The sequence below is a fragment of the Monodelphis domestica genome, chromosome 4 (assembly GCF_027887165.1).
Source record: "Monodelphis domestica isolate mMonDom1 chromosome 4, mMonDom1.pri, whole genome shotgun sequence".
NCBI lineage: Eukaryota > Metazoa > Chordata > Mammalia > Didelphimorphia > Didelphidae > Monodelphis > Monodelphis domestica.
Genome location: NC_077230.1, coordinates 60,295,553 through 60,305,197, shown reverse-complemented (window position 1 = coordinate 60,305,197; position 9,645 = coordinate 60,295,553). Strand labels below are relative to the sequence as shown.

General features: G+C 34.4%; 1 long non-coding RNA gene across 1 annotated transcript; it reads left to right on the top strand.

The window, feature by feature from the left end:
* The first annotated feature begins 336 nt into the window (after positions 1-336).
* Positions 337-8,834, top strand: LOC130458873 (uncharacterized). Its single transcript, XR_008918241.1, has 3 exons — positions 337-464; positions 5,090-5,200; positions 8,469-8,834. It is a non-coding gene; the product is annotated as an uncharacterized LOC130458873 (long non-coding RNA).
* The last annotated feature ends 811 nt before the right edge of the window (positions 8,835-9,645 follow it).

Genomic DNA, 9,645 nt, shown 5'->3' with positions numbered 1-9,645 from the left:
TGAGCCATAGGGAAAATATATTGAAGAGAGGTAAACTAAGTCATTGACTAGAAAATCTGTTTTTCCCTGGGAAAGTAGAAATCAGAACTGAGCTTTCCTGTGAATGGCAGTCAGGTCAGAATAGTTAGAATCCATGAGAAAACAACTCCCTTAGACCTGGCAGCTGGAATAAGATATACAAGAAATGCCCTCACGCCACTGACCAATTTAGCTTCTAGATGATAAGGTTGCTTTTTCCATCAAGGTTATGTCTCATAATGAACATTGTGTGCTTTGGATCTTGCACCCTATAAAAGCTGCATTGTTACCAGCCCGGTGCAGCTTTCATTATGAAGGTTTGCCCTGGTCAGTAATAATAAATATTGGTTCCATTAATTTGAACTTCTGGGTGTCTGGACTAGCTTTATGAAATGCACCACTTCAATGTGACTTAATTTACATCACAGAAGATATGAGCAAAAGAGGTAGGATTTGTAACCTGGTAATCTGATTCCACAGTTAGTGCTCTTTCCATTGTGGTATGATATGCCAGTGGAGGAACAGTCCTCACTACAAGATTGTCAGCACCAATTAATTAAATCAGAGTTTGGTTCTCAAAAAGCTGATAGAGATGGGGAGAGACAGAAAGGCAGAGACAAAGATAGACAGTGACAGAGAAAAAATGGATAGACAGAGATACAAAGAGAAATAAGGAAAGAGAGTGCCTGTGCTTGTTTGTGTGTGTGGGGGGAGAGAGAGAGAAACAGAGAGACAGAGAAACAGAAAGAGAGAAACAGAAAGAGAGGGAGAGGGATGGAGGGAGAGAGAGAGAGAGAGAGAGAGAGAGAGAGAGAGAGAGAGAGAGAGAGAGAGAGAGAGAGAGAGAGAGAGCTCCTTGCAGGAATTGTTCTATATTCTTTGTAGAATACTTGTTATCCTCATTGTCTAATATTGTGCCTGGCACATAACTATTAATTATTTGAATCAATTAATTAATTAATTGTATTAATCAATAGAGAGATGATAGGGATAGAGATTTATATAGCTTTGTAAATGTGTAGATGCAGATACCACTGAGGCTACCACTTAATGAACATTATCATCACTAGTATTTAGCTAAATGTTCTTTGCTGTTTCACAAGGTCAGCATTCAATTTTTGCATTTGAGAGTTTGGTTGAGAAATACAAGGAGATGGCAGGAGTTGAGCAGAAAGCAATAGGGATGAGAGAGGCAATAGGAATTATATTATCAATCATGCTGAGAGACCGAGTACCTGAGTATAGTACCTTGGTGAATACATGTTTCATTATTCTGTTCCAGATATGAACTATCTTTATGAGAAGTATTGTTCTAAGTGGTATTCAGTACTCTAGCCCAGATGCTTATCTCCTCCTTCTGCTCAGAAGCAAATAAAAGTACTTGGGAACTTGAAAAAATATCCTCTGCGGGTGGCCTCTTGGAGCAGAACCCATGTGGTGTTTACAGCCAAGAAGAGCACACATTAAATTCGACAGGGTCACAGCAGGAGACTGCTGTGTGAGGTTGCACTGTGACACCAGGGATCATGCCTCTTTGGAAATAAGCAAGGCAATTATTGCGAATAATTATTCCAGGAACAAAGCTTCTTTGGGCAATACCAAAGAAAATTTTCGGCTTGGGATGTTTGGCAACAACAATAACATAGAAGCATATGAAAAGTCATGAGGTCAAATTAAAATACAACTACAGGGATATAAGGAGGGAAAAAAGGAACAATTTGGGACTTGAGTTCTGAAGAAATAAAGAATGTAGTAGTTCACACTTGAACCACTGGACTAACTAAACTCTCACATTCAAGAAGTAATAGTACCCCCTGCTTCTAAAATGGAAGTAAGATAGAAAATAGGAAGTACTAGGGGGGAAATGAATAAAATCTGTACTCTATTTATCAAATACTTAATTTACAAACTACCCTTATATAAAGTGTAGAGGAAAATCTAAACCTCTAGCTCCCACCTAAGAGGGTAACTATTTAAAAAAAAAAGAAAAGAAACATGAGTGAATTAAAAGCCTAGGAGATGTTGGTAGATGTGCCTTGAATATGATAGATGCTTAGTAAATATTTATAGCATCAATCGATGAAGTGTGGAGAGTTAACAAGTTACTGGTGCCCGCTTGTATCTACTCTGTCCATGGTTTTTCTTATACTACACCTTGTAATGCTAATATTCCCTTCTTCCCTCTCCAGTGAGGGGATGAGGGTCAAAATGATTTTATTCATGTGTTTTTACTTAGAAATAAAATGGAACTCAAAATGAATTGTTGCACTGAAATGATGGTCAAATGTCATGGAAATAGAAGCCCAAGTTTGTTTGTTTGTTTTTAATTTTAGGTAAAGGACTGGTGATTTCATAGAAAATTGTCTGAGGTACAAAGAATCAATCTATTAACATTTATTAAGTGCCTACTGTGCCTCAGATCTCATGCTAGGAATTAAGTTGAGAAAGATAAAAATAAAACAATCCCTGTCCTAAAAATCTTTACATGCTGAGGATTGTGAAATAGTAAGTGTCAGAAGTGGGACTTGAATATAGCCAAGTCTTTCTGATTCTCAGTAGAGTGTATGTTTATTAAAATGTTGGCTAACCTAGGAAACTGATCAGCATTGACAACTATTGTTTCTAAAAGAAAGTACACTTCAAAGTTCAAACAACCAACCAGCATATGTAGAATATCTTGGAAGTTTATAAATTGAAGTCTGTTTATTTAGTGAATCATAAAAGAACAGGGGAATAAAGGAAATGAGCCAGTAGAATTCCCTGCTGGCAAATAATTGCTTTTATGGTTCTTTTTGGGTGACAGCTAGATGTACCGGAAAGAACATTACTTTGGAGTCCAATGACCTAAGTTCAAATCCCAGTTCTGCTGCTTATTGCTTATGTGACAACAAGAGGACACAAGAATAGTTAATAATTATGAGGCAAAACTGTTCTGATCCCTACATGTAGCACAAGTTATCATGTGGTTTTCAAGAGTACGATGGTAGTTCTTTCTAGGCTCTTTTCTACCTACCTTTCTTCAAGGGAGACTTTAATTTCTTCCAGGAGGGAAACCAAGAGGTGAAGTGCAGAATCTGATACCTCTGCTCCCTTCAGAGAGAAGGGATACTGGGCTAGAAATATATCTATCTCTACTCTTCTCTTAAATATTATTAGTTCAGTGTTATTCAGGTTCAAGCTAAATTACTAATTGTTGTACATTCAAAATATAGCTAGATAAATATACTTAAACATTTTTATTATATATGACATGTATACATGACATGTCAATCTTCAAGACCTGATTCCTTTTCCAAAAAATACCAGTTCTATAATGAAAACATAAGTAGTAAAGAAACTCATTTATCTAATATGATAAAAAAGAAATTAAAATATACATGAGCATATATATATATTTTTTTCAATACAGAATGAAGGAGCTCTTCCATTGGGAGAGAGTTAACAGCATAACAAAAAAGATTCTTCAAAGTCTCTAGATCTTTCATATCCAGCGATCTAGCGATAGGGAAATGATGAAGAATGCTAGCGCCTCTCATGTTAATGTTTTCTCAAAATCTTCTTCTCTGTTGAACTATCTGCAGTAGTGAGGGCATCAAAGATCTTCTTTCCTCCTTCCAGCTTTCTTGAAGATGAAAGTCAAAAGGGCTTGAAGTAACACCTGAACTTCAAAAGTTGAGTGCGTTCCTTTCTCTTGTTCTCACCAGTCTCACCAAGTCCAAGTCCTCCCTGCCACTCACATAGATACAGTTCAGTGATCTCTACCAATGCACTTTGGCAGTAGATATGGGTTATGTTCACATGGCATTATATAGATCATCATAATATATATATATATATACATATATATGTATGCATATAGCATCTCATTTGATCAAGTTATTTCGCTACTGAAGCAAAAAGAGGTATAGTGGCTTGCCTGGGGTTATCTACACAGTGCTGATGCCAATATTAACTCCAACTATTCTGACTCCCATTATGAATAAGAATTCATTGGTATATTGAAATACTAACATAGTGTGACTTTGGGAAATTCATTTTATTTGCAGGAGCTTCATTTTTCACAGCCAAAAAGTGAGTTAAAGTAGATAACTTTTAGATTCCTTCAAGCTCAAAACCTATTATTCTATTATCTGTACTGGAAATGTCCAGAATCTGCTTGATGAAAACATGAGAAAGGCTCCATTCTCATAGCTTCATTGAATTTGTCTAACAATCTAACTATCTTGCTGAACATGTCTGAAGTGACAAGTAAAAAGGGAAAAAGCACACAGTTGTTGTTGCAAAGAGCCCTTGACGGGAAGTCGGAACATCCATCCACTTTTAAGTCTGGGTACTTCCACAAAATATTCCTGTGAAACTGACTAGGTCAAGTGACTACTCTGCACATCATTTTCTTTGTATTTCAAATAATTACTCATTATTTTCTAAAAACCAACCTCTCAAAAGACAGCTCAAGTTCTTTTGAAACCAAGAAGTACTCTTGCAAGTTTTGTTCCATAGTTAACTGGTAACATACCAGCTACATCAACTGATCAATCAATGAGCTTTTATGAAAACATCTACTATGTGTCAATCATTGTACTATGAACTGATGATACAAGTACAAAGAAGAAGACAATCTCTTCTTTCAGGACCCTTAGGAAGGAGACATATATGCCAAAATTCCCAACATGAATATAGAGTTAAAATATAAAAAGTAGTTAAAACATAAGGTTCTGTGAGCAGGAGGGCACTAGCAGTTAGTGTGGAATTGGGGGGTTAGAATCACGAAAGGCTTCACACAGAAAATATTGTTTGAGCTTCTTATTAAAGGAAGAGGTTCTTTGAGGCAGAGCTAAAGAGGGAGTACATTCCATACATGCAGATGTCTAAATCAAAGGCACGAATATGGGAGATGGGGTGCTTTGTGAAAAAATAGAGAAAACACTAGTTTCCCAAAGAATGTCCCCTTTATTCAATTGCCTTTTAATTTTTGTCAATTAAAGTGCATTTCTTTAAATGAAGTTCCCCTAAAGATAAAGAATCTATTTTAGTTGCAATGATTATCTTTCTACTCTTCCTAAATTTTCAGAAAGGATTCCCTTGCACACCTAGGTGGCTATTTAGAAAGAATACCAGGCCTGGAGCTGGGAGGACCTGGATTCAAATTTGACCCAGATACTTCCTAGCTGTTTGACCCTAGGTAAGTGACTTAATCTTTACTCCCTAGTTCTTACCACTATTCTGCTTTAGAATCAATAAATAGTATTGATTTTAAGACAGAAGATAGAAGTGGGTTTTTTTGTTTGTTTTTTTAAAGGATGACTGATTTCAGGAATGCTTGCTTCAATTTAATGAAAATTTTATAGAGACAAATTTATTGCAAAGCTAAGAAAGTAGAGGGAAAGTATTGTGAGGAGGTGGTTATTCATAAGCAAAGAAATATTTTTTTTTTAATTCTGAGCAAAATATAGATGGTAGAAAAAGCTACAGACATAGATTTTTTCAGCAGACTCTAATAACATAAAGGGAATAACTGAAGAATGTGATTCATGTAAAGCATTAAAAGAAACCATAAAACAATCATCTTTCCATTAATTGATTTATAAAGTAGTCAACAAGCATTTACTAAGCACTTACTCCATATTAGGCTCTGTGACAAAAGGTGAGGAGAATAGAGGCAGAGTGGAAATGAAGTATTTTAGGAATACATAGGTCATGTCTATTCACTTCACTAGATCAATAATTGCAATATTCAAATTGGCTTTTTCCAACTGTCAAAATAGGCTGATGCCAAACTATGGATCATTGTTGAAGATAGATCATTTCTATAATCTTGATGGCTATATTATAGCAACCATTTAACAACCAGAATGATACCTTGGCACCAGATATACAACTATTGATCCCAACAACCATCAAGATATTTATCTTATGAAGAAAAAGAACTAGAAAAGTAATACACAATATCCATAATACAGAAAATGGCATTTTTCCTTCTGAATAAAAGCTAGGGAAAGAAATTATATTGAGTGATATTATATACATATATTGTTATGTGAGAATGTGGAAAATATGAAAATCAAGAGCTAGAAGAAGTAGATAAGATCAAGAGGCAAAACAAACAAAACTAAGAGGTATAAGCATGGCAATTAAATATTCAAAAATATTCAATAAACAAACAATCAAGAAATAGACTAGACACAAAAGTCAAAAGGGAAAACTAAATTAACGAGGGGAAAGATGGGAGATAGTTATTTCAAAAAGAGCCTTCATGATTAAGGTATTTTTCCCTCATCATGGGGACATTCCTATATACTTCCCATGTTGCCTATAACCCTTTTTTTTAAGTGGCATTTGCTTAAGATTTACAGAGGTTAATTGATATAATTTGCCTGGAGAGAGGATGAAGAAATTAAATATATATGTATATACATATATATGATTGCTGTATATGATAACTAATTAATATAGTCCAAATAGTAAAGAAAAATATTTTTAGAAAAAAATAATTAAAAGGAGTTTCTATAAGGTATGAGTGAGTGAATGTGTGTGTAGGTATGTGGGTTTGTATAGTACTTAATAGTTAAATGAATAATTCTGCTTTTTAGATATAACTGAAATGTAATATGTAATACATTTTATCATATAACATATTATTAAATGTTATGTAAATCAGTCCTGACCTTAAAAAAGTAGATTTTTTTCTGATAAAACAGATAATAGCCTTAGAGAATATGAAAAGTGCAACTACAAGAAACAAGGCAAGAAGTCAACTTATTTGTGAATGAGTAAGAAAAGGTTAGGAGACTCAACAATTTTTCCCCCAATAGAACATTGAACTTGTCAAGAAAAAAAAAGGGGGGGTGGCCTTCTTGGCCTGGGAATACCAATATAAATGAATAACTTTGTAAAGAAGTTTTTCTGGTCAGACATAATTAATTATTTATGAATGTGCCTGAGAGCAAAATACCAGAAAGACAAAGAGTCTGAAGATGTAATCAATAGCCAATTAAACTAAAATTTTGCTAATTATTAAGCCTACAAAAACTATGATATCTTTGGAAATTCTTGCACAAACATTTTTTGTCTCTCTTGTTACAAATGAATGAGTTGTAATTATTTTTACATAACTTTTGAAGTTAATAGTTTTATTTTTTAATTAGAATTTCCTAGTTTGAAACTAAGATGGAGTCCATTATTAGTATACTTCAATGTTAGAGCTGAAAGCAACTTAAGAGATTAGCTAGTCATATTGTCTTATTTCAGGGATGAAGAAACTGAAATCTAGTGAGATCAGCTGACTTCTCATTCTTTGAGTCCTTTCTAGGGCTCACTCTCTGAACTGAGAGTTCATTAATTTTGCCATAATACTTGAGTGAACTTAACATGATAGAAATAACTTTGGACTTAGGATCAGAAAAACTGGGTTTAAATAATATTCTGAGATTTATTAGCTTTGAAAGTTTAGGACAAGTCAGCCACTTAGAGCTTCATTTCCTCATCTGTAAAATGGGAATCATAGTAGCACTCAGATGAAAGAATTGTTCTTAGGATCAAATGAGATAATGTTTCTCTTGGTGACAACAAATGTTTGTTGAATTGGCTCAAATAATGATAGTTCATTGTAAACATTAAGCTCTTATCTAAATGCCAAGCATTCTTACTATCCCGTTCTTTGTAGAATAGAATCCAGATAGAAATGGGCTTGGGACAAGTTGCTATCCTATTCTCCTAAGTTTCTGTTTAATGTACTATGGACTTTTAAATAAATGAATCAATTGACTACTTTTTTCCTAGTATTTAATTTCATCTTCTATAGGCTTATTGACAGTATCTTTGGGACAACTCAAGGTCAGTGATAATATATATTGCATTCCACTTCCACATTGTTTAGATTTCTTTCCTAGGTTTTGGAAAGTTTTTCATTCAATTGAACTGTGAGATAATCAGTTTAAAATAATATTCTTCATTTTTTATGGATCACTGTTATGTCTATATGATTGTTTTGTCTGTATTAAAGCTTAATTTTTATTATAGTTTATTGAATTATCGTGGATAAGTTAAAGTCTGCTTCATTATCATCATTCTGAATATTATTATTGATCTGTGATTTCAACTGGACAGGGAATTCCAATGAGGAAACATTTAACATGGCAGATGGGCACTTATTCAATAATACAAACTGATACAAGGTTTCCCAAGACACAGAGAGTTGAACTGAATCACCCAGAGTCCCACAACTGGTACATTCAGAAGCAAGACCTAAATTTATGTCTTTCTTACCTCATTAACAACTATATCACAGTCAATCATTATTGATATTGTTGTTGTTCTTGTTATGAAGCATTATCAGATAGTAGTGGTAGCATGGGACCCCAGGTTTTCCTTGGACACCCCAGGGTCTAGAAGTATTTGAGGTCAAAAAGAAAGCAAGAAAATTCCTTCCTTCCTTCCTTTTACTCTTATAGTGCTGAGAGAAAGGTGACCCTGAACATCAGAGTTCCACAAAAAAAGAAAGACCACTGAGAGGAATATCCGCCTTGAATTCTCCCCCAGATTATGAGATATATACATCTCCCAGTTATGCTGATACCATTGGGCTGTATCCTGGTCACCCCCTGTGTCTTCAGGACACAAGACATCACCATAGCCTTGGTCCGATGACAAACATCCCCTACTCCTACCTAACCACTTTCCATCATCCTTTATCTAGTCATGTAGTCCCTGTTGTTTAAAAGGTATAAAAAGCCCAGAACAATCTCCTTTAGGAGGCAACGCTCCACCTACATTGTACTCCCAGTCATCTCAACATGAATTCCAAATCAATAAATTTCTTTTTTATTTCTAAGCTAAGTTTTGGAGTCTTGCATTCTTGTAAAATGTTCCTGTTATGAACCTAGCATTCACCTCAAGTTCTCCTACAATATTGAACCTAAATTTTCATTGTTTTAGGGAACTGAGATGAGGCAAATCCATCTACTGATGTAAGTCAGCATCTTCTTTGTTACTTAGTAGTAGAGTTTCTTAGGGTCTGACAGGTTGAGTTTCTCAAAGTCATATAAATAATCCATCTCAAAGGTTAAACTAGAATCCCATCCCAGTTTTCCTAATATCAATGTCAATTTTCTGTCCACTATAAAACAATGCCTCTAGATTATTTTTATTATTTTTTATTAATGCTTTTCATTTAAATTATTACTATTACATGATGTCTAATAATACATCTTCTCTGTTATTATTATTATTATTATTAACCCTGTTTTAGTTATTCCCCACAAAGGTAGTAATGTCTTTATATGAATTACCAAATATAGACATTTAAATCTTGGAAAAAAATTAAAATTATTGGTAAAATCCTGGCAGGTTGGGTATGTTTGAAAGAGGATGAGAGGAAATACATGAGCCTCTATCTCAATTTCTCTGAATTCCACATAGTGAAAATCTCAAATGTGTCATTAAATAATAATTTCTTAACCAAGAATCAGAGAATAGAAATTCCCCAACAATCCTTTGGCTTTCCTACATCTCTGACTAGTAAAAACCACTTCTTGACCTCTTCTCTTTGCTATCCCCCCCCCATTTCTACATCTTGAAATCAATACATATCCCAAAGAGCAGGAGAGCAGGTTGAATGATAACTATATT